This window comes from Choloepus didactylus, chromosome 7 (assembly GCF_015220235.1).
Source record: "Choloepus didactylus isolate mChoDid1 chromosome 7, mChoDid1.pri, whole genome shotgun sequence".
NCBI classification, from domain to species: Eukaryota; Metazoa; Chordata; class Mammalia; order Pilosa; family Megalonychidae; genus Choloepus; species Choloepus didactylus.
This window is the reverse complement of record NC_051313.1, coordinates 59,795,952-59,820,402: the sequence shown is the minus strand read 5'-3', so window position 1 is coordinate 59,820,402 and position 24,451 is coordinate 59,795,952.

The window sequence follows — 24,451 nt, the reverse complement described above, 5'->3', positions numbered from 1 at the left end:
CTTAGCACAGCATCTTCCACTCACTGGTTTTCCCCTGCACTGAGACTTTCACTAGCCTTTCCCTGGTAAAGCCTTGCCCACCTCACTCATTTATTTTACACCCTGGCCACACTGGTTAAGTAGGTAGGTAGCCCATGACTGTCTGCAGTTACTGGGGCTGTATTATGGGTTTTGCTTTCCAGATTAAAGATTTCTTGTTTTTGTTATTGCTGTTTGTTCATTTTGTCCTCAAAGAGTTGAATCTGCTGTTGGTTACCGTTTTCTTCTCTGGGGCCATTTTTCATCCAAATATTTTCTTGGATGTATAAATATGTTTCATGTTATAAAGGACTACTGAGTAAAGAGTGGCTTAAGTTATGTTTTAAAGAAATGGCAAGCTGAAAAACATTTAGAAGTTTTGATGGCCAAAGGTACAGTTTAGCTTACTGTCCGAAATCTGAACACAAGGATCATGTCTCTGTTGCCCATTATGCCTGGTCTTTATTTCTGGCAATATTTCATTTTTGTGGCATAGCTCACAAGCAGTGTATTTGGAAGCATACATAATATTAAGCATCCCTGCACCTCACATTTTACTATTCCCTTTGCAGTCCTCATCTTTATTTATCAGTCTAAAGAAAATTGAATAATTTTTTTAAAGTCCTTAAAGTGTGATGCTAAAAATAGCAATTACTAAATACCCAGAATTAAAGCATGTTAACATTTAGTCAACTTTGCTTTGTATTGAAGAATTGTTTGTTCTCTCTCCAGGCTGATTTCCCTCCTTCTCTCTGAAGAGTTAATACTAATCAATTTGATTTCTATCTTTCCAGACTTTCATTTTTGTATTTTCATTTTATATGTTATATAAATATTGATAATTGTCGACTTATGATTTTTAAATGATTATAAATTATAAGTATAATTATGCAAGATAGTTTTTATTCAAGGTCATGATTCTTTGAGTTTTGGCTCATTATTTTATATACTATATAATATGTATTTATAGATAATTCCATTATTTATAAGTAAGTACATGTGTATGTACCTATAAACTTACTGATAGACTATTATTTTTCCGAAATGTTGGCTGTTACTAAAAATTCTTCCAGGAAAATATTTTCTGATTCCTTTAATTTCAGTAATTTTGGATCATTTAAGTGCAAGTTTTTTAAACAGCATGTAACTGGATTAGGATTTTATATTGGATAATCTTTTTCTTAATAGCTTATTTTAATGTATCTTCATTTGTAATGACTTATTGCTGACATTAATGTCCCCTTTCTATTTAGCATACTTGTTTTTCTTCCGCTTTTCCTTTTCTCCTACCTTCTGTTTGATTGATGTATTTTTGTTTTATACTTTCTTTCCCTCTACTGGTTTAGAAGTTCTAATCTATTTCAGTTGTCATTATTATTTTAAGACATATATACTTAATATCTGAGGTTAATCAATATCTTTATCTTCTCAAATGCTGTAAAGAACTCAGACTGCTTTGACTATGAGCTCCCTAATTCTACCTTCTGTATTATTGTTGGGTAGTGTTTCATATATTTTGTATTTTTAATTCCCCCAAATTAATATTTTTATAGTCAACATTTATCCAAATTTGCTAATATGTTAAATATTACTTCCTGAATATTCATTTCTTTGCTTAGTATTGCCTCACACATATAAAGACTGAATTTGCCATTAAAGTAGTCTTTCTGAAAGAACTACTAAGTAAACTATACTATTTAGAAAAAATGTAAGTAGATAAGTTATAAGATGGAGAGTGAACAAAGTAATTGGTTAAGATGCATAGATTTTTTAAGTTAAAATTTTGTTATAAAAATTGAATATTATATTTTGTTGGTATCAGAGTGAATGCTTCCTGAGGTTTTCATGGTTTTGGGAATTTATTGAAGTTTTCTTTGTGCCTTCTCTGCCAGAGCTTCCATTAATCTCCCCCTTCTGATTTTGTCTCAGAGGTTTGGCCTATATGCGATCACATCAATCGGTTTCTCAGCTTTCTGGCTTCCAGTTGGTTTTGACCACTGGGAAACCACAGCAGAGGAATGGAGGGAAAGAGGAGAGTAAGTGGGAGCATTTATTTGTTCCTGTTGGGATGTACAGTTTTATACTTTAATTCTTTTGACAAATGTTCTTTGGTTGTTTGGAAGGGAAAAATATTTGTGATAGAACACAAGCATCAATAATGTACAAATAAAGTTTAACCTTACTAAATTATTCAAAGCCTCTGTATCTTTAATTTTATCCATTTGATCTCTTTTAGTCAAACACCAAGAGTTCTGTATTTAAATCTCCTTCTACATTTATGTATTTGTCCATTTCTCTTTGGATAGCCAACTGTTTTAAAATTATTTAATAATATTATTGCCATATGTTTCAATATATAGAGTCTCAATGCTTAAATCCTTAATATGAGTTTATTGTTTGAATTTTACTCAATGTATTATTCCCATTTATTTCTCATGGTTATGAAATTTCCTTCACTATTTCTCTCTCTCTCTCTCTCTCTTTCTCTCTTTCCCCCTCCCTCCTTCCCTTACTTCCTATTTTGACTAACACATATTCTCCTAAACTCTTATATTTAATATTTTATGATTATCTTTAGATATCATTGTCTCTTGTAAGTAGAATACAAATCGAGATCTTTTTATTTAGCAATAATAATACTAACAATAAGCATTCTTTAAGGCTTCTATGACCTAGACATTGTTCTAAGGGCTCTTCTTACTTAAACTAACTGAATTGTCACCACAGTCCCTTGGGTGGGTATGTTATAATCCACCCCCCCACACACACACATTCCCTTTATCAGATGAGGAAACTAGAGCACAAGTTTTAAAGCAATGTCAACAACTAGCACGCACTAGAGCCAAGCTTTAACTCTCAGTTTGTCTGACTTTCCAGTCATTGTTGGAGTTAATGCTTCTAGGAGTAGCAAATTTAAATAATTTGATGGTGCGTCTGATTTGTGTGGTCTCAGTCAATTATATTGTCCTAGCTTTTCTTTTAGTAAGTAAAGATGAGAAAGAGACAATATTTTAACTCCTGTTGTTTAATTTGAGAAATTTGGCATGTACTTACTCTATCTCTCTCTCTCACTTTCATGACTATGTTAATTTTATGTAGGTTTACAGTAGCAGGGAGTAATTCTTAAAAATAAATCATTAAATATAATAATACTTATATTATTTCTTTCAAGAATTCTTTTTATCGCTTTGGTTTTCCTCATTCAAGTTTCTCCACAGTCACAAATATTACTTGTTCCTAAAGATATATATTTATGTATTTTTGATGCTCATCCCTATATATTCTTTGCTTTGGATCAGACTTTTCAGTGTTAAGTGCCCACTTCATCTTTCTTATAGTTTGATTATGCATATATGCACACATACATATCTTTACATCATATATATGCATATTTGTATCTATATCTGCATCTATATATGATACAATCAGAAAATATATTAATATAGATATGCTTACAGGAATATAAATATATATTATTTTTCTTTACATATCTAGTAAGGAATTTCCATTAGCTTTTACATATGAACTATATAAGAATGACTATGAAACCTTAGCTTATAAATACTTTTCCTTAAAACTCTACATAAACTATTGTTTTCCTTTATCATTCACTGTTGAAAAGGGAAAGTGTAACACAAGTTTGTTTTATTTATTTGCATGTATTTTGGTTTTGAATTTTTTATACAAATAGGATATTACCTTAAATTTTTTTTTCAAATATGTTAAGATTTTTAAAATTGTGGGATTTATTTTTGGTTATGTTGTGAAACTGTGACCTTGGAGGCCAAAAACTTACTTTTTTTTTTCCCTATCAGAAAAATTTTTTGTAATATTTCTATGCAATTTATTCTGGATTCTTTCTCAATGACCATAGCTTAGGGGCTTGTTGCTATATTTTTAATTTCCCTGTAATCATGGTTATTGTTTATTGATAGCATTTTAAAAAGTTGTATTTATATGTATACACACAATTTTACATGTGTCCATGTGCTTATGTGAACTACAACACTTGATCCAAAACTTGGCTCTCTTGCCTCTTTTTTTTTTAATGCAATTTTATTGAGATATAGTCACATACCAGATAATCATCCAGAGTGTACAATCATTGGTTCACGGTGTAGTATAACTGTGCATGCTTCACCACAATCAATTTTTAAACATAAAAATTAAAAATAAAAAAGAACACACAAACATCCCATACCCTTTATACCCTCCTATTGTTTATTTTTTGACTTTATTTTCTTACTCATATGTCCATTCTCTGGATAAAGGGAGTATTAGTCGCAAGGTTTTCACAATCACACAGTCATACCATAAAAGCTATATAGTCCCTTGTCTCTTAAAAACAGAGTCAGTGATACTGATACCAATGCACATTACATGAACATAGCACATTGCATATTCTGACAGATTTGACTAGCTAGGTAAACACATGTTTATTCAGAATGAATTAATGGATTATGTGGAATGTTTAAACTTAGATAGGAGTCTCTAATATAATAATTAGTAAAATACCTGGCTAAATAAAAAATCAGGGTCAACTCAAGTTTACTTTGTCTCTCTTTATAACTACTCTCTTTTCATATACGTCTCAGGCAATAGCCAGTTGCCTGTGGAGATATCATCTAGAATAATGAAAGCACAGGCTTTCTAGGGCTAAATTTATGTGAATTGGTTCATCTTTCCTTCCTACCCCTTTATGATGTAAAGCATACAGGTTTGGAGCAAACATTCTGATGAAACTCTTGACAGTAAAAACACTTTTTGTAAAGTTAAGCCTTGTCTGCATTGGTCCTTTACTATCATTATGTTCCCAAAATTGGGCTGTTTCTGAATATTAGAGGAAAAATTTACAACATTTTCTGCAATTACTATATTTCTTAAATGCAACATTGTTTGTCAATTATTAAACGAGGATATATATTTTTTCTGGTAGACAGATAATGAAAAACCTTGAGTTTTGACCCATTGTTTCAAATAATGTTTTCAGTTCATGAATATCACAAAGAAGTTATGGATGTAGAAAGATGACATAGATCAAGATATAGGGAAACATTAACGTAGCATGATTAATTGTCTTCCATACACACACTTGGATTTCAATTTATACCAAGTTGCAAATGAAGGTCTATGATAAATGCAGATCGTGGGGGAAATGCTGATTGAGCTCAGTAAGTCGCTTTTGTGCTTTTAATCTTGTTTACCCTGTCATGCTAAATGTATTGGAGCCATAAAAAATGATTGGGCACAACATTATGTAAAAGACACTTAATCAAATACTAAACATTTAACTTAATTAATTTGATAACATTTCTTGTATGTAGAAGTTAATGCCTACGAGACTAAATACAATCGAGTATATAAAATTTAGTGATATTTTTGCAGAAGAAAGTAATTCTCTTATTGCCCATGAAACATTGTATTATTTGACTAATAATGAGTCTTAAAATACAGATTGCTGTTTGATATGTGAGCTGTTCAACAGTTCTGGTGTAAATTTATGTACGATTTGTAACTGGTGTATGCAAAGACAAACACTATACTTTTAAAGTATTCTTGGAATTATTTGTAAGTGGTATGTGCCATGACAAACTCTATACTTTTAAAGTATTCTTGGAATTGTTTCCTAATATTAATACCTTTTATTTACTTCATTAGATTAATACTCATATTTTATTACTTCCAGTTATTCTCAGAGACTTCCTATGAATTCCCTTCCATTTATTTGAATTTAATGTATTCTGAAATCCTAAACTAAGACTTACTGCAAGCAGGAAGCTGCCCACTATTACCCACTGTCCTCTTCTACATCTGAACAGTAGCATTTTTCCATTCTATGCAATTTAATATAAAATATTAGCCTGTGGTGGCAAGTGACATATACAAATAGTTATGTAATAAAAGTTTGATTGATAACTTGTTATTTTTCAGCAAGAAACTGAGTGTATTTGCAGAAGAGTGATTGTAATCATGAATCAAGAAACCCAAGGTGAACAAGGAAGGAAGCTTAATCAAGAAAGGAATGATTTATAATACAAATAAAGGTCAACTGATTTGAATTCTAAATAAGGTAGAAAGGTTATTGGAGAGGGACATTGAGAAAATGAGCAAGAAGAATGGAGTCTAATGGTTACAAATTTGGTTGGCACAATTTTCGATAATACTAATCAGATGTGACTACAGGGGTGAGAGGATGAGATGGAGTGGCAATGAAATTAAGGAAGCTGAGGTAGAGTATAAGATGGGTCACCCATGTGGATATTGCATCTTTGTAACAGCATAGGATGATAGTATCTGTTCTTATCCTGTCAAGATGCCAGTTTTCTCTGGTTTTGCCTAGACTCTGCTGTACTCTTTCTGTAGGTCAGCTATGTGCAGATTTATTTACTTGCTTTGTTTAAATTCAAATTCTGTTAATGTAAATGCTTTTTTTTCTTTGAGAACAAGCCCTCCTCAATGGATGTCTATAGAAGTATTTCCCTTCCATTATTTCCTAGAAACTGTGTCTTCTTGTGTTCAAACCATTATTGGTTTATCTGTTTCCTTGGTCTTACAACTGTCTTTTCAGCCTGATGAGCTTGTCCCTGCTGTCTTTGTTATGCTACATTAATTCTGAAACGTGCATGCCACTCTTATCTGGCAGGAAGACTCTTCCTGATTTCCTTAAATTTTTAAAATACATTTTTCCATTGCATTAAATTGTGACACATTTTGTGCTACCTATTTTAAATATTCCTATTACCTTTCAGGTGTTAAACCACTTAATAACTACCCTTCTATCATGAGGGTTACACTTTTTCTACTGAATGGTTTCACTGTTTCCGGCAAACAAAGCCAAAAATTCCACTGAATTATTTTAGTGCAACAAGTTGTCATCAAGTTACTGATATTCTTAGTTATTTGTGGTATCATTACTTTCTTTAATATTGATGCTTTTTATGACTTCAGTTTGGGACATCTGTCATGAAACATATTTGAAAGAACTAAGTCAAAGTGAGAAGAAACCAAATTTAAAAATCTTTCATGTTAAAATGAAAATGATAGCTACATTCCTGGTAAAGAAATTAAACATAATGAATATATAGCTTACAAAACTGCCCTTCTTAAAAACAATTCTGATTAGGTTACTTGGCTGATTAAAAAAAAGAAATACAATGATTACCTATTGCCTAGAACAGTTGTCTATAATTTTTTTTTAGTCATATACCCATATTAGTAAGACAATGCTCTGCAAGCACCTCCAATACAAGCTTATGCATTTATAATTAAACTATAGGCACATAATATTCTATAAATATATTCTATATAATAATATACACATACAACAGGAATTTTTGCAGAATGAGGAAACTAAATATAAATGAAAGTCTCCTATGTTTTTCCACATTCTAGGGGTTCAATTTGCATAACCCTAGAATGCATCTGGTCCTTTTTGGCAACCATGGATCTAGAGACTGCATCTACAGGTCAGCAAACTACTGCCTGCAGACCAAATCCAGTCTTTCATTTGTGTTTTTGTTTTTTTGTTGTTGTTTTTGTTTTGTAAATGAAGTTTTATTGAAACACAGCCATGCTTACTTGGTTACATACTGCCTATGACTGATTTCATACTTCAAAAGTGAATAGCTGTGACAGAGACCATGTAGCCGACAAACCCTTGACCTATCATATGAATAGGAGTTTTACTTTCTTTTCTGTCAGCTCTACCACTCAAGCTACAAATACTGTACATCTAGTCTTAGAGTCCTCTTCATTATTTAAAGAGTATGCCATATGTTTTCACAAAAGTACAGCTTTGAGCCTGTTGTCCCTTTGCTTAGAATGACTACTGAGGAGGGCTTTTGTTTAGCTCTGCATAGCTTGTTCAGTTTGGAAAATTGCCTCTTCCTTGTGACTTTAGTGGGATTATCAATTGTAGAATTGAAAAAAAAAGAAGCTCTGTTTTGATATAAGATCTATGCAAAGTAAATGTAACCTTCTCTCAGGATTTGAATCTAAAATAGGAAGTATTTTTGTTTTGCTTTTGTTTTGCTTTGTTCTGTTTTGGTGGGGGGAGGTTGTTTTAAAAGTTGCACAGAGAAGAAAACAGGGGAGTGGAGGAGAAGGCAATGTGAACAGAGGTACAGATTGGAGTTATGTGGCTGCAAGCCAAGGAACAACTGGAGCCACTAGAAGCTGAAAGAAGCATTGGAGAGATTCTCCCCTAGAGTCTTCAGAGGGTCGGTGGCCCTGCCAGCACCCTGATATTGGACTTCTAGCTGCCAGAACTGTGAAAGAATTTATATGTGTGCTCTTTTAAGCCACTAAGTTTGTGGTCATTTGTTATGTAGCCCTAGCTTTTAAATGTGGTCCTGAAGTATTATCCAGTTTAAGGTGTTTCCTCAGATAAGGCAGAGGAGAAGTGGTTTTTGCATCCAAAATGTACATTGTAGATGACTAGTTGGCAATAGAAGTCTGTGTTCTGAATTATTTTCTGGAAGCCAGATCTGTATTCATATCCACTCTAACAACACAGCCCAAGGACTTCTTGTGCTTTACTCTGTCAGATGATTACTTTGTGTCATGGTTGGTTGGTTTGTTGACTCTTACATCTCAATGATAAATAAGAATATATATATATATATATATATATATATATTTAAATTAATAAAATTTCTGCATGGTTCCTTCTTGATATGTGCTATTGTTACCTTTGCCAAGGTTTCAAATTTGAGAGTCTTTTCTAATTGAGCCATGAGCTGGAAGAAAAAAAAAAAACACTAGCTGTAAATAAACCTTGAAATGTCATTAAACCTTCAAATTTTTCTGTAGGCTTTGAAGACTCTTCTTTCACCACAGTTGCTTTTATGCTCTAATATCACTATTCAAATTCTGAAAGTAAACAGACTCAGGGAAAGGTATGTTTAGGGTCAAAAGAGGGAAGGAATAATTGCTCTCATCTCCATTTAAGAATCCTCTATCAATAAAAAGTTAAACGAAGAGATCTCAGTTTATAGGTAGTCTGAATCAGAAGCCTTTAGATTGGACATATAAATACAAAAGTTTTTTGTTCTTGTTTAAAAAATAATTTTGTAATTGTGGCTGTGTTTTAATTTATTAGATTACATATACTTGATGTTCTCCATTGTCATCATCTTCCTGATAAAAAATTTCTTCTCCCTGTGTATTCTTGTGTTGCACCTTATTGATTTGCTGTCCTTGGACAATATTTATGTGAACACATTGAAAATCCTCAGTTCCCATATTGACTTGTTGGGCTTATAAGATTTAATTTTTAAGGGTAATCCTTATTTCTAGCAGCTTATGAGATGAGTAGTCAGGCACATGAGCTACTGAATTCAAACCTGTCATCTAAATGTGTATCTGTCTTTTTCATTGGGCACAGAGATCATCACTGGTAAGAGAAAAAATGATATGACTTCACCTGTGAAGAAGGCAATTAATTGCCCTCCAAAATTTCCTGTCAAGTATAAATAAGAACAGGATCAACTCTAGAAAAATATAAACTTCATAGAAATGGCTCTTTTTCATTTAATATATAGCTCACTTACACTTTGGTGTTCATGGTTTTCTTTTTATTATTTGTATTTCATGTCTTTTTCTAAAGTGTTATTATAAAAATGTCAACATTGAAATAATATTTTTGCATATTTGAACCATTCCTTATTTCACAAATAAGCTCTAGGAAAAAAAAGAAAAAGCCCTATAAACAAACAAGCAAAAAGGAAAATGTCACTGCTTTACAACTGAAAATAAATTATGCAATTACAGTTTATTGCTCTGAAAAGTAAAGCAAATGCTAAATTCACATAAAATAACATATGCAGCAGCATTCTAAGTGTAGTTTCTTACAGGGACATAAAATTTAGTTATTATTGATACCACATGGATCAGCAATTAGAACTTGTTTAAGGAAAACCCCCAGAATGGCTGTAACCATGCTTACACAATACTGCAAATTGGCTTCTAATTGCATAGCTTACATTCAGGTTAATTGTGGTAAAGGAATTGGCTTAGCTACTCCACTGTAAAGTTGACCTCTACAGTAAACACTGCATAGTTCAATATTCAGTGTTACGTAATACTCACCACAGATTTAAAAAAGACTCAAAACAGGTCAATTAAATTTTTCTTTACTTATTAAGCTTCATTGTCATCAGGAAAAATTTTCTTTTTTTGTTTTCATTTTATCATGCCTGTTAATGTCATTTTAATGCAAAAGCATTGGGCACTGAAGGAGAAAAAATTATATAAATATTACTCAAGAGATATGTGTATATCTAGAAAAGAAAAAAAATTCTGCAAAATGTTGGAAATAAAGACTTGATTGTTAATAAGTTGTGCAGAAAGTCTTATTGCAACTGTTGACTCTAAAGGATAGAACTGAACTATTATATGCTTATAGGAGGAAGACAGTTGAACTTCTCCCAGGTTGAAATAAGGAATGACTTTTCTAGGAGTATTCTTTATGCCTGCATAATAGAAATGAAGTATGAAATTATGTTTGGTTGGTTGTTTGGTTTTGTTTCAAATTGTTTTACCTCTGGAATTTTAAAACTGTCACAAAATTAGACCTATTCATTTCACAGAAGAAATTGTGTCTCAGGGAGTTTAAGCAAATATAAGTGCCAGAAACAATCAAGAGGTTGTGGCAATATCCTAACAATACTTGCTTTGACTTCTACTCCAGGAATGTTGGTTTTATCACTACTTTAAGAAGAGCTTACCCATTTTAGGATGGAAAACTAAATTATTATTTCTTTGAAAAATATGTGTGTGTGCATGTGTTGTGAAGCAAAATAATTTCATGCTTGTGAACCATGGAGAGAAGAAGAACAAGGAGTATTCTTTATTTCAACTGTGTCTTTACTATGCTTACAGTTGGGTCTTTAACCATTTATTTGACAATGGCATTTATATTAAAAGCAAATATACAAGCCTCCAGAATCATTGTAAATATCAAATAATCAGTATAGTTTCTTCTCCTTAAAATACTTGTTTTATGCTCTTATATATATTATCTTCAATATAATGATATCCATTATGCTTGTACAGTAAGTAAAATAGCTTTAATATATCAAGGCTCCAAATATCTAAATATGTCTGTGACATTTTTATTGTTACAGAAGATACTGCAATGATCTAATTTACTTTTTTATTGAGCATGGTCCATATTTTTCTTGAGTAGTTTTGTATGTTGAGTAATTATTGACTGAGTGTTCTCTTAGCACCATGACTGTTAAATTGAAGAGCCCATGGAATCCTGTTATTTACCTCTAAATTATTTGGATTTTTTTGTTTAAGCAGTTGATTTATTTGGTTGGATCAAACTTCAAACTCTGTTTCGGTTCCATTCTAGCATTAGCTAGACTGATTGCAGTCTGCCGTGTGCAGGCGTGACTTTGGGGCGGTCAGAGATTTGGGAAGATTCATACACAGAATTCAATGTTCTCCTTTTTGGCAGCCGTCTTTCTGGGCTTCTCCCTCAGTTTCCAGCCACTGTTGATGTGTTTTTGCTCCAAACTTCTTCTGGTTCTTTGGGCCAGAAAGACTGTGGGTTTTTCTTGGAGTTTAGCTGCTCCACAAGGCACTAACTTAGCCCTGCTGTCAGGGTGAACTCCATAAATGAATATGGGAAACCTCTCTCACAGTTTTCTTCTTCCAAGTGTCAGACCATCTAGATTCTGCCTGCTTTTGTTCACTTACCTGTGACTTTAGGGAATTTTTGTTTTTAAGTATTTCAAGAAGAGCTTATGTCAATAAATTCTGGGTCAGTATAGTACAAGCTTACTCAGCTCTCCAGTAGGAGAAACTCCTCCCATTCAATCTTTAATGAAATACACATACAAATGAATATATGAAATTCACATGTAAGTTACAGAGCAAAATAATAAAAGGATTACTACTTCACCTAATTTCATTCTTTGAAATACAAGTAGGCCATGATCTGAGGATGTATCTTAAGACTTGTTTTGAATCTCACTCAATGTAATTCAGAATTTAGTAGCTTTCCAGTTTCTTATAGACCACAGGGTATCACAGCTCATTTCTTGTGATAGAGCCATGTGAAGCAAGGCAAATATATGAGGAAAGGATCTCAAAAAAAGAGAATTCTTGTATTTTATATACAGCATGCAGATAAGACACATGAATAAATTGAATAAAAGAAAAAATGTAATTGGTTGACATTAGATCAAATATTTAAATTTGGAAATAGCACAATGATTAATTTCCATAATATCATCAATATAGATTCCATGTAATTTAATACATGCCAACCAAACTCCATGTAAAGTCCCCAGATTAAACATGTAACCTCACTTACTTTCGTCTATCTGCACACTTTGACCTTCTAATAAAAAGTTCTGTAAGTTTTAGTGGACTGAAATATTTTGTACCTCTAACATTTTTTTGGTCTTTTACTATAGTAGCTGATGTTTTCATAAAAGCATTTTTAAAAATACATATTTGCAGACTTCCTTAATTTATATTTATCTTCCATAAACAACTAAAATTAAGCAGAATATGAACAGGAAGAAGTAGGGAGAAGAAATCTGGACAGATGAAGATTTCAGTAGTGGGAGTATATTTCTGCTGACCTTATCAGAGCTTGTCCATACATTGGCATAAAACCCTAGAAAAACACACTCTCTGAAGGTGCAATGAACACTCCAAGATGCAAAAATGTAACCTCTGTTTGCAAAAGTGGGTCAGAACACTGCAGTAATATAAGATGGCAGCAGAAGCTCATGAACCCAATTTAGTTTAAAGAAGAAACAGAAGGGTTACAACAAGAACTACAGTGTGAAGGCAAATTTGCAAGAAGCAGTCTATCCTGTAAACATGAGAGGAAAGGTTGTGAAAACTAGTTAGTCTCTATATGTTGAACTGTATGATATTTCTGATGTTCTACCATTTTAAACCTAGAAACAGGTAATTTCATATAGATCAATCGAATTCATGACTCTGTATCCACCCTCCACTCAGGAAAACTCATCTTAGTATGATAATTTATAAAAAGGAATTAACAGAGAATAATGAAAAGACACCATAAGAAGAAATATGAGAAGCAGACCAGAGAAAAAAATACCAAAAGATGAAGAATAATGACTCCTGTGTTGGATATTTCTATTTGGCTTTCCTGAGGTCTGCTTTGTCCTTTCTACTCTGCAAGGCACCAATGGAGGCTGGCATTTTCAGACTGCCTAAACAGGGGTCTCTTCTGCTCTATCTTCTGGTTGGGTTTGGCCAGTGAGGTTGGTGGGGATACTAGCACAAGATCAATGGGCAGAAGAGTAAGGTGAGTATATTTATTTCTGGCTGCCTTCAAGTCAGGTCCTTGTTTGTCTGTGTCCCTCCACTGAAGTTCGTAGCTCTTGTTAGGTAGCTGTCTTTTCCAGCTACAGTTGCTTCCTGTGTGTTCTAGTAGTTGGCCTTTCCCTTCAGGCTTAGGTGGAATAATATTGTTTTTTTGTTTTTTTGTTTTTTCTCTTTTCTCACTGTGGCTGGCCATTGTGCTTCACCATTTTTACTAACGTGCTATAAAAATTCTTTTTATTAAACTTTCCTCAATTTCCTCATTAAGTAGATCATCTCTTTCTTACTGAGATTGTGAATAATATAGCCGAACTGCTGAAAAGCAGGAAGTCAACAAAAGACAGCAGAAGGTGATGAGTTATACTCTGGAAGAAATCCTCAAAGTCATAGAGAAAAACAGAGATGAAAACGGAGGAAGCACAAGAAAAAAATGACACTGCAGAAAACTCAGTAAGGGACACAGTGTATATAAATGATAAAACCAATAAAAAGTAAAAGAAAGTAGACAAAAAATGAAGTTCATATAAAGAAAGTGAAGGATTTAGAAGGCAGTTCAAGGAGAATTCAGATTGCAGAGTGCTTATGTTTGTACTTCCATGAACCTCTCTACTCCACAAAATAGGAAATGGGACAGAACAAATATTTTAAATTGCAATTCAAGAGAATCCTGAAATTAAAAAAAAGGTTAAATTTACATATTGAAATGATACACTGTGGAATAAGGAAAACTGACCCAGATGGTCAATATCATGATATGTCCTAAAGTTCAAATATAAGGAGAGAATCTTTGAAGGAAGTAAAGCCAAAGGTCAAATTTATTATGAAGAAAAAAGGAATTAGGCTGGCTTCAGAGTTCTTCAAAATTTGTATGGCAGAAAATATAAGAGCAAAGTTACAAGATACATAAGGGAAGAATGTAGGACTATGAATTTCATAAACAGGAAAAATAATCTTTATCTGTAAAATTTGAACATTCCAGAAGTCTGAAAATATTTTTCCAATGAGCACTTCTTAAAGAAAATTAATTATAAGCATTAAATATAAAAACTGTAGATAAAATTTAAAATATTTTTCAGGAATAGGGTAACAGAAAAAAATGTAAATGTAATATGCCTAACAATACAGAAATGCTCAAACTAAAATGAAAGTGTGGGAAAAATATGAAAAAAAAAAAGATGGGAAATAGAGTAAGTTCATCAATTACCTCATCCAAAATAGCTTGGAATTAAATGATATAATTGGAAGCATTGCTGGAAATGCAAAACTCAATAGTATTAAATATTATACTATTGACTAAAACCAGATGTGGATAAAAGAGAGAGAAAAAGCAGTAGAGAATATATGGTAATAGAGTTTTTCAGGATGTGGAATTAATAAAGAATAAGGACTTTAAGATGCAATCCTAAAAGACAAAAAGTAGAACCAAAATTCAAACCTTTCTAGGTGCCATATTTATAAACCTTATATTTAAAAATCTTAAGAAAACCTTATATTTAAACACTTTATTTAAAAAAACTTAAGAAAACACACCCCTTAAATTCTATTGAAAATACAACAACATAAATTTAACATAACACAAAGTAATATGATGAAACCAAACTGCATATGCAAACAAGTATGAATTGCCTATAGTCACCTGGGACAATAATTTCATATTGGCTTCTGAAGAAAAATATTGTACTAAATACATACTTAAATGAAATAGTTTGAAATTAAAACTATAAGCAAAATACCTGAGCAAATGAATAAATGGAATTTCTAGGGCTGGATGAGGGAAAATAAAATTGGATGAAAAATGAACCAATAGTATCATATCAAAGTAAATAAAATTATCAGGATGTGAAAGAAGAAATGGAATCACATGAATAATAGTTTATCTTAATTACTTCCCTTAGAAAATCAAGTGAAAAATAAGTGCAAAATTAAATAATTTAATAATCATAATGCAGGGCTAATTTATATATGTATAAAAATGGCATGTATAGTTTTTGTGAAAATATAAATTTTGATGTATACTTAAAACTCGTATACTAAAATTTGAGGTTGTAAATTCTCTTTGGAGTAAATTAATGAACTATGATCATAGATTGGACCACAAAGACTGGCTCAATATATATCAAAAAAAGAAATAGTATAGGAAATATACTATGATCATAGATCAATAAAATTGAAAATAGTAACACTGTCAGAAAACAAAATGTCATACTAACTATAAATGCTAATACTTTTTTTTTTAAGTTCTGAGTCATGAAGCAAATATAAACCAACATCCCATAACTAGAAAATAAAATAATGAATATGAATACAGTACATTTTTTAAATTTAGTTTTTTTGAAATATATTCACATACCATACAATCATCATGGTATACAATCAACTGTTCACAGTACGATCATATAATTACGCATTCATCACCACAATCTATTTCTGAACATTTTCCTTACATCAGAAAGAATCAGAATCAGAATAAAAAATAAAAGTAAAAAAAAGAACACCCAAACCATCCCCCCCATCCTACCCTATTTGTCATTTAGTTTTTATCCCCATTTTTCTACTCATCCATCCATACACTAGATAAAGGGAGTGTGATACACAGGGTTTTCACAATCACACTGTCACCCCTTGTAATCTACCTTATTATATAATCATCTTCAGGAGTCCAGACTACTGGATTGGAGTTTGGTAGTTTCAGGTATTTACTTCTAGCTTGAATACAGTATGTTTTAAGAACTCATAAGAGTTCTTAAAGGCATAGACTTCAACATATAGAGCAATAAAAATAATAAAAAAATAATTAATATATAGCTCAAATACATAGAAATTTAGGAGAAATGTAAAAAAAAAAAGAAAAAATTGATTACAATTTTTGAAGAAGAATGTCATCAGTATGAAAACAGAAAAGAGTAGCTGATTCTTTGAAAAACCAGAGTGGATAATAACAATAAAAAATTAGATCAATAAAAGTGAAAGCACATATATAGAAGAATTGATAAATTGGAAATAATCACACACAGAGAGAAACATTAAAGAGTAATTCAGTAAATTACATTGCTCAATTCTATGTAAAGTCATTTGAATATTTGGTTTAAAGCAATGCTTTGTCTAGGAAAATATAATTTATTAAATTGTGTAGTAGGTAATTTGATATCTACAGAAGAATTAGTGGAACATGTTTTAGTTTCTTTTGCTGCTTAAGCAAATAACATTCAATGGGTTAGTTTGATTAACGGTAATTTATTAGCTCATGGTTTTTAGGCTAAAAGAAGGTCCAAATCAAAGCATCATCAAATGCATGCTTTCCTCCTGAAGACTGATGCTAGGTCTAGGTGCTGGTGATCCATGGTCCTGAGCTCATCTGTCACATGGCAATGCACACGGTGGCCTCTCCTGGACCCTCCTTCCTTTTCCAAGTTTTGTTGAATTTCAGCTTCTTGCTTCCCATGACTTTCATTCTTTCTGTCTGAATTTCATTCCACTTATAAAGAACTCCAGTAATGGGATTAAGACCCATCCTGCTTGAGATGGACCACACTTCAACTGAAGTAACTTTATCAAAAAGTCCTATTTGCAAAGGATCCATGCCCACAGGAATGGATTAAGTTTAAGAACATGTTTTTCCTGGGGTACATGTAGCTCCAAGCCACCACACTCCATCCTCTGGACCCCAAAAAGACATGCTCTTTCTATATGAAAAATACATTCATTCCATCACAATATCCCAAAAGCCTTAAGTCATTTCAGAAACAATGCTTAATACAAAGTCTCATCAAAATCATTTAAGGGTGGTCTCTCCTGGAGCACAATTCTCCTCTGTCTGTGGACCTGTGAAACCTAGAGATCAAATTATCTCCTTCCAATATACAAGGGAGGAATAGGCATAGATTAGACATTCCTACTCCAGAAGGGAAAAATTGGAAGGAAAACAGGGTTCACAGGTCCCAAATAATCCAGAACCTCAGCAGGGCAAACTCCATTAGATTTCAAGATGAAAGTCATCTATGGATCAGTGTTTTGTCCTCTGGGTCTGCTGAAGTGGCAGCCCCACCCTTTTCAAGCACTAGCACAGCAGCCATGCCCTCCCTGAATACTAGGGTGAAGGCTTCACACTCTTCAAGATTCTGGATAGCAGTCAGGCTCTCCATAAATCCTTAGGCACAGGCTCACCATCTTTAAGCCTTGGGATAGCATCATTCTTCCTGAATAATGTGGCAGAAAGCCTGCCATCTCCAAGAGCAAGGGAGGACTCACCCTTTCCACATACATGGGTGTGCCCACTCTCTTGGCCCAAGGAGATTTCTTCCATCTAGAACTTCATGGTTCTCCCCTTGAAGTCATTCCTCCTTCAAGTCATCCCTTCTCTGTCTGTTTGAGTCCAGACTGGCAGTGGTTCTGCTCATATGAATTTTACAAAACCATCAGACAAAAGGGCTTTACCACAGATCCTTCTTGCATAACTGCATTTCCAATCCTGACTTCCACAGAAATTGCTGTCTGGTTTCATTTTCAGTTAAATCTTCACATGGAGCCCTATTCTCCAGGGATCTGCTGTCTGGAAGCTCAAGGATGTCCCTGATAGAGCCATTTCTGGCTCTGTCTGGTTTCAGAGCATACTATATAATGGGCTCAGAATTTCCCAAATCATTAGTTTTTGGTTTCTTTGTGCTCAGGGCTTCAGTTCTCAGCTTATCCCTTTCCTCTTTTATTTCACTATAAGTTGCAGGGAGAAACCTGGCTGCAATTTTCACATTTAGCTTGGAAATCTCCTCAGATAAATATCCAAGTTCATCACTTTCAAGTTCTTCCTTCCATCTGACATCAGAAATCAGTTTTACCAAGTTCTCTGCCACTTTAAAACAATGATAGCCTTTCTTCCAGTTTCCAATAACACTTTCATCATTTTCTTCTAAGGCCACATCCAAAGTACTATTAGCATCCATAATTCCACCAACAGTCTTTTCAAAGCAATATGGAATATGAAGTGGAAGAAGGTAGTTATAAGTACAAGCTATGACAATGTGACCAGTTACAGAAATGAGGACTGCAATGATTATGAATATTTCTTCCTTGTTTTTTTTATGAGAATGTTGTATATATATATAAAGCAAATATCTTTGTTTTCTTTCCTATCTTATCCTCTGATTATATGGTAGAAGTCATAGTAACTTTATGTTGTAGAATGTAAGTTATAAGATGTCAAGTTTAAGAGTGAATATTACTCAAGGACTTGCACCCTATTCTGGGGTAAGTAGTGTGTTTCTGATTGTACACAGGACAGTTGAATATTGTTAGGTGAAAATATGACTGCTTTTATTTAGAGATTAAGAATGTTTTAAGGAGATGGGTATGGGTGCCAAGTTGACAAGGGTTAGACTGTGATGGTTAAGTTCATTTGTCCACTTGGCTAGGTTATGGTGTCCAGGTGCTTATTCAAGTAAGCACTGGTCTGATTGTTATTGGGAGTGTAATTCTTGGATTTAAACCATCAGTAAGTTGATTGCATCTATGACTGAACACATCTACACTCAACTGCAGAGATTGCCTTGAACAATGAGAGAAATCTCATCCAATCAGTTGAAGGCTTTGAAAGGGAAAGTGCCAACTTCAGCAGTCAGAAGGGAGAATTTCCATCTCTACTTCAGCAAACGAGCTTCTCTTGGGGATTTCATTGGAAACCTTCATCAAAGTTCCCAGCTTGTGGCCTGCCCTATGGAATTTGTACTTGCCTATCCCCACAGTCACATGATCCAATTCCTATTAAAAAGTCTTATAATATTTGCAATATATATTGGTGGTTGTTTCCCTAGAGAACCCTAATACATTTGTAAAAAGAACTATACCCTGAAAAAATTCCACTCACAGAGAGTTTATAGGAGAATTCTAAGAAATCTTTGAAAAGCAAATAATGCCAATGCTATTTAAACTATTTTAGGACATAGGAAAAGGAGAAAAGCCTTAAGGTATTTCCATGAATAAAGGTTAATATTAATGACAAAGAATGTTAAAAAACTGCATAATTATCACAAATTTCTATGCAAATTTCTATTAAAGCTTTTTATATAAATGCACATTTTTTTGAAAACCTTAAAAACTAGTTAAACTTAACTAGTAGAAGACTAGTTAAGTAAATGATGGAAAACCCTTCCAGTGGAATACCATGCAGTTCTTAAAGAAATTATGATATTATGTATGTACTGATCTTAAAAATCTATAAGTTATTCATTTATCTAGTGTATTCATTCAACAAATATTAATTGTGCATCTAATATATGTCAGACATTGAAGTATATGCTTTGGAATATTTAAGTTATTTAAGTGAACAGAACAAAGATTCCTGCACAAATGTAGAATAGCTCTAGAGAGAAACAGAAAAGAGAAATAAATTTATTTAATGTTAGCAACAAATGCTAAGGAGATATGGTAAAGCAGAGAGGGGCAATATGGAATATCAGGATGGGTAGTAAACATTTTAGATAGAGTGGCCTAGGGAAGCCTCACTTAGAAGGCAATTTTGGGGTCAGGTCATGAAGGAAATGAAACAGCCATGTGGATATTTGGGGGAAAACTATACTGAGCAGAAGAAACAGTGAAAAGGCCTGAGGCATTAGAAGGCTTAACATGTTAGAGGAAGAAAGCAAATCCGTGAAACTTGGATAGTGAAAACAAGGAGGAGATCAGTAAGATAGGAGGTCAGAGAAGAATAGTAGGGGGTGGTGATATGGGGAAAATCATGTAGGGTGTTATAGATAATAATAAAGACTGGCTACCCTATCGAGAGTAGGCTTCAGGGAAATAAAGACAGAGATAGGGAGACCAGCTTAAAAAGTTATTGCAATAATTCAGAGGAGGCATGATGGTGACTTTTTCCAATTTGGTTTGGCCAGGGTAGAAGATGAGAAGCAGCTGAATTCTGGAAGTATTTTGAATTAGAGCCAAAACAGTTTGTTATTGGAACTGATATGGTAGAGAAAAAGAAAAATGCAAAAGAGACATCACTTGCTGTGTAGGGAGAATGGAATTTTCATTGACTGAGATGAAGGAAACTAAAGATGGAGTTGGTTTTGGGGGGAAGGTTAGGAGTTAAATTTTAGAGAAGTTCATTTTAAGATGCCCATTATATATCCAACTCTAGCTGTCAATTAGATGGTTATTAAGCTCTAGAATTGAGAGGTGAGGTCTGACCAATAACTATAAACTTGGAAGTTATCAGCATTTAGAAGTTAAATGCAAAAAGTAAGGGGAAGAGAACTGTATATAGTTTGCTCTATTTTGCATAAAAATTGGGGTATGAGCATATTTATTTGTACATGGCTAAAAATCTTTGACAATCTATGCAATAATTTAATAACAGTGTGCTGCTTGTTTGATGAGATGGAACTGTGTAGTTGGGAGGTTTGGAAGGAGATATTGAACTGTATACTTTTTTACACTTTAAAAAAATCATTTGAATTTTTGCTTATACTGGCAAAATTGCCAACAGGGAGCACTGGCAATAACTAACCCTGAGCCAGCAATTGTGTTCAGAAACATGGTAAATTCTGACTCAATTAACTAGTATTCTGTGGAGACAGAGGGAAATGAAACATTACACAAGAAAAGAAAAAGCAAAGCAGAAACAGAAAAGCTGACGATCACTATAGCTACCGTCTTATGATATAATCTCTACAAATATCCATCCTTAAAAAGGTGATGTACAGCATTCCATGATGGTAGAGTGAATATGAAACTTTCCTAAACTTAATTATTTTCCTTCTACCCTTTCTTCTTCACATTTTATTTCAGACTTCCACTGGTATATTCCATTTTTCCGCCAATGAAGTGTGTGTTGATGCCCTGAATGCAAGGTTAATAGATTTACATTTTATCTTTTAATCTACTGTTTTATTAAGCAGAGATTCATGAACAAGGGAGATATGATATGACCACTGTTAAGTTTGAGAGTGATCATTCTGGTAAAACTGAACAGTGTATATGGATGAGTTATAGAGAACACAAATAGGACTTTGTACTATGAATGTGAAGTGGTAAACCCAGGCCTAATATTTGATGGTAGTAGACATGGAGATGAATAACATTTTTTTCTCCCTGGAAGAAAGATTTAACTACACATGGATTCAAATGTTACCAATTTAAATATGTTAACATAACCTTCTTAAGTGAAATGAAGCTGCTTTCATTTCAAAGAGCCAAAGGCAATATGCTTATATTTGCAACAATCACCATAACAAAACATTTTTCCAGTGGAGCTGTACTTTAAAGAATGACTCATATATTCCTTCTATAATAGTTACTACCCCTTTAAGCAGCAGAAAACTGCTTTAGAGGATAATAATTGTTATTATGATTGTCAATCTCTCCCAGAGCTGCTGTTCTAGCTATTCTGCATTTTGTTGCTTATAGTCATAAATAGCTTTTTCAGCAAGAGAATTCCATTTATCTCAAGCCAGACTGTCCAAATCCTTTTCCTGAATAGGAAAAGGATGGCATTAGAGAGAGATATAGAGACAAAGATAGAGATAGAGATAGAGGGTAGAGGGGTGGGGGGGGAGAGAGAAAATGAGCTTGATATCAAGAAAAATAGAAAATTACAGTCATTTTAGTTTCCTGGCTTCATACTGAAGGGCGTATCATACAACGGATTGGCTTTAAAAATGGGAATTTATTGGCGCATGGTTTTGAGGGTAGGAAAAGTCCAAAATCAAGGCATATCAAGGCAATGCTTTCTCTCAGAACCTTGTGACATTCTGGACTGGCTGCTGGTCCTTGGTCCTTGGCTTTTCTCTCATATGCTAATGCATATGGCAGCTGCTCTTGGCTTCACCCTTTCCTCCCAGGTTCCACTGACATTCAGCGTCTGGCTTCTCCCTCTGGCTCTCTCTCCCTCTGTGACCTTCTGTATCAGGCCTTCAGCAAAGGTTTAAGGCTCATCCTGATTCAGCTGGGCTACGCCTTAACTGAAGTAATCTCATCAAAAGATCTTACTGAGAGAAGTTCACACATGCAGGAATGGGTTAAGTTTAGGGACATGTTTTCCTGAGGTACATAGTGAAGTGGGGCCCCTTTCCCCTTAATCCTATAACATCTGCAAAGTAAAAATGTTGTGTAAACAGCATTAAGCCATGAGGAGGAGGGAGTGAGACTGTACCAGTTAAAGGAAGTGAAACTTTTCCTTTCAGGGAAGGCGAAACTGCGGTTGCACGCATCAGCCAAGCATAACCCTTTAACAATCAATAACTCACCAGTTCCAAGTGAAACTTTCTGTATCAATAACTGCACCAGTTCCAAGTGAAACTTTTTGTGAAATTTTTCTTAGCTAAACCTTGCTAAATTGTCTTTTGTAACCAATAGCTAACTGCCAACTCTGCTTCTGTTAAAACAGCTTGCTTGCATTTCCAGGATATGGTTTCTGTCTATATAAGGCACCAGCACACACAGGTCAGGGCTGCTTACTGAACTCCCTGCATGGAGTGACAGTGAGCAGTCGCCGGCCGGCTAATAAAGGCTCTTTAAATTCTGTTTAGCTGTCTCATACTTTAACTCGCAGGCACTGCAACATTTGGAGGCCCCAGCAAGAAGTCCTCGGTGTTTGCTGAGGCTCATTGGTTGAGATAAGGTCTGACTACTGGCCCTCCCCCAGGGGGCGTGCACTGAGAGACATTTCTCAGCCCTGGTGGAGAGCCAAATGGTCAAGCCTCAAAATTCAAAAATCTGCCTCTGGAGCCATCTGGACATGGGCCCACAACAGTAAGAGATCTCTAATCTGGTCTGGTGGGGTACCCCTTTAGGGTCTTTAGGAGGGCTGGATGCAGCCATAAGTCCAAGACCCGGCCTCGGACCACGACGGTGGCTGGTGGCCTCAGGTTCAGGTTCTGGTTCAGGTTCGGAATTGGTCTCTAAGCGCAGACCTAGTCTCTGTTTTGTGTTTTGCTGTTAGTGTCTTTGTTCTATTCTATTTCTGTTTTGTCAGCCGTCAGTCCCACAATGGGTCAGTCTCCGTCTGCTTCCACTTGCTCTCCGTTGCAGTGTTTCTTAAAAAATTTTCAGGACTTCCACCGACAAGCTGCAGGTTCAGGTGCCACGGTCAACCCAGGAACTCTTCGAAACCTTTGTGAGCTTGAATGGCCAACTTTTCCAGACTCTAATTGGCCCCCCGAGGGCACTCTAAATTTGCCGATTGCTTTTCAGGTTCAAAAAGTCATTCGTGGGAAACCAGGACATCTGGATCAGATTCCCTACATTGAAACCTGGATCGATGTCCTCACTGACCACCCCACGTGACTTAAAAATTGCTCACCACCTAAACCATCCAAAGAGTGAGATGTGCTCATTCTAAAGGGGCCACCCAAAAGGCCCCCAGTCCTCGACCCCACACAGGATAGTCCCCCCTTAACATGGCCCCCACCTTATTCCGCAGGGCCCCCTGCCCTTCCCCCAGCTCAGGGCCTTCTGCCCCCAGCCAAAGGCCCTCTCCTCCCAGTCAAGGACCCTCCATTCTCAGCCTGGGGCCCATTGCTTCCAGCTCAGGGCCCTCTACCTCAAGAATGGAGGGACCCCTTGTTCCCACTCCGGAAATCAAAACCCTTCTTTCTCTCAAAACCCCCAAGGACTAATTTCTCTGTTAGAGTCCATTTTCTTTACTCATCAGCCCACATGGGACGACTGTCAACAACTTCTGCAGACCCTTTTCACGTCAGAGGAGAGAGAGAGAATCCGTACCCAGGGACGGAAACTAGTTGTGGGGCCAGACGGTCTACCTACCACAGAAGCAGAGGCTGTTTTTCCTTTCACCCGACCCCGGTGGGGCCCTAACACGAATCAAGGTAAGGAGGCTCTCGAACGGTACCGCCAGACTCTAGTGGGGGCTCTCCAAGCAGCGGCACAGAGGCCTACAAATATGTCCAAAGTAACTGAGGTGACTCAGGGGGCCACTGAGTCCCCCGCTGCTTTTCTAGAGTGCTTCTAGTAGGCTTAACAATTATACACCCCTATAGATCCGGAGGCACCAGAAAACAGACAAGCAATTAATATTGCCTTCGTTGCCCAGTCAGCCCCAGATATAAGGAAAAAAAATTACAAGAGTTAGAAGGCTTTAAGGGAAAAGTGCTGAGCGAGGTGGTGA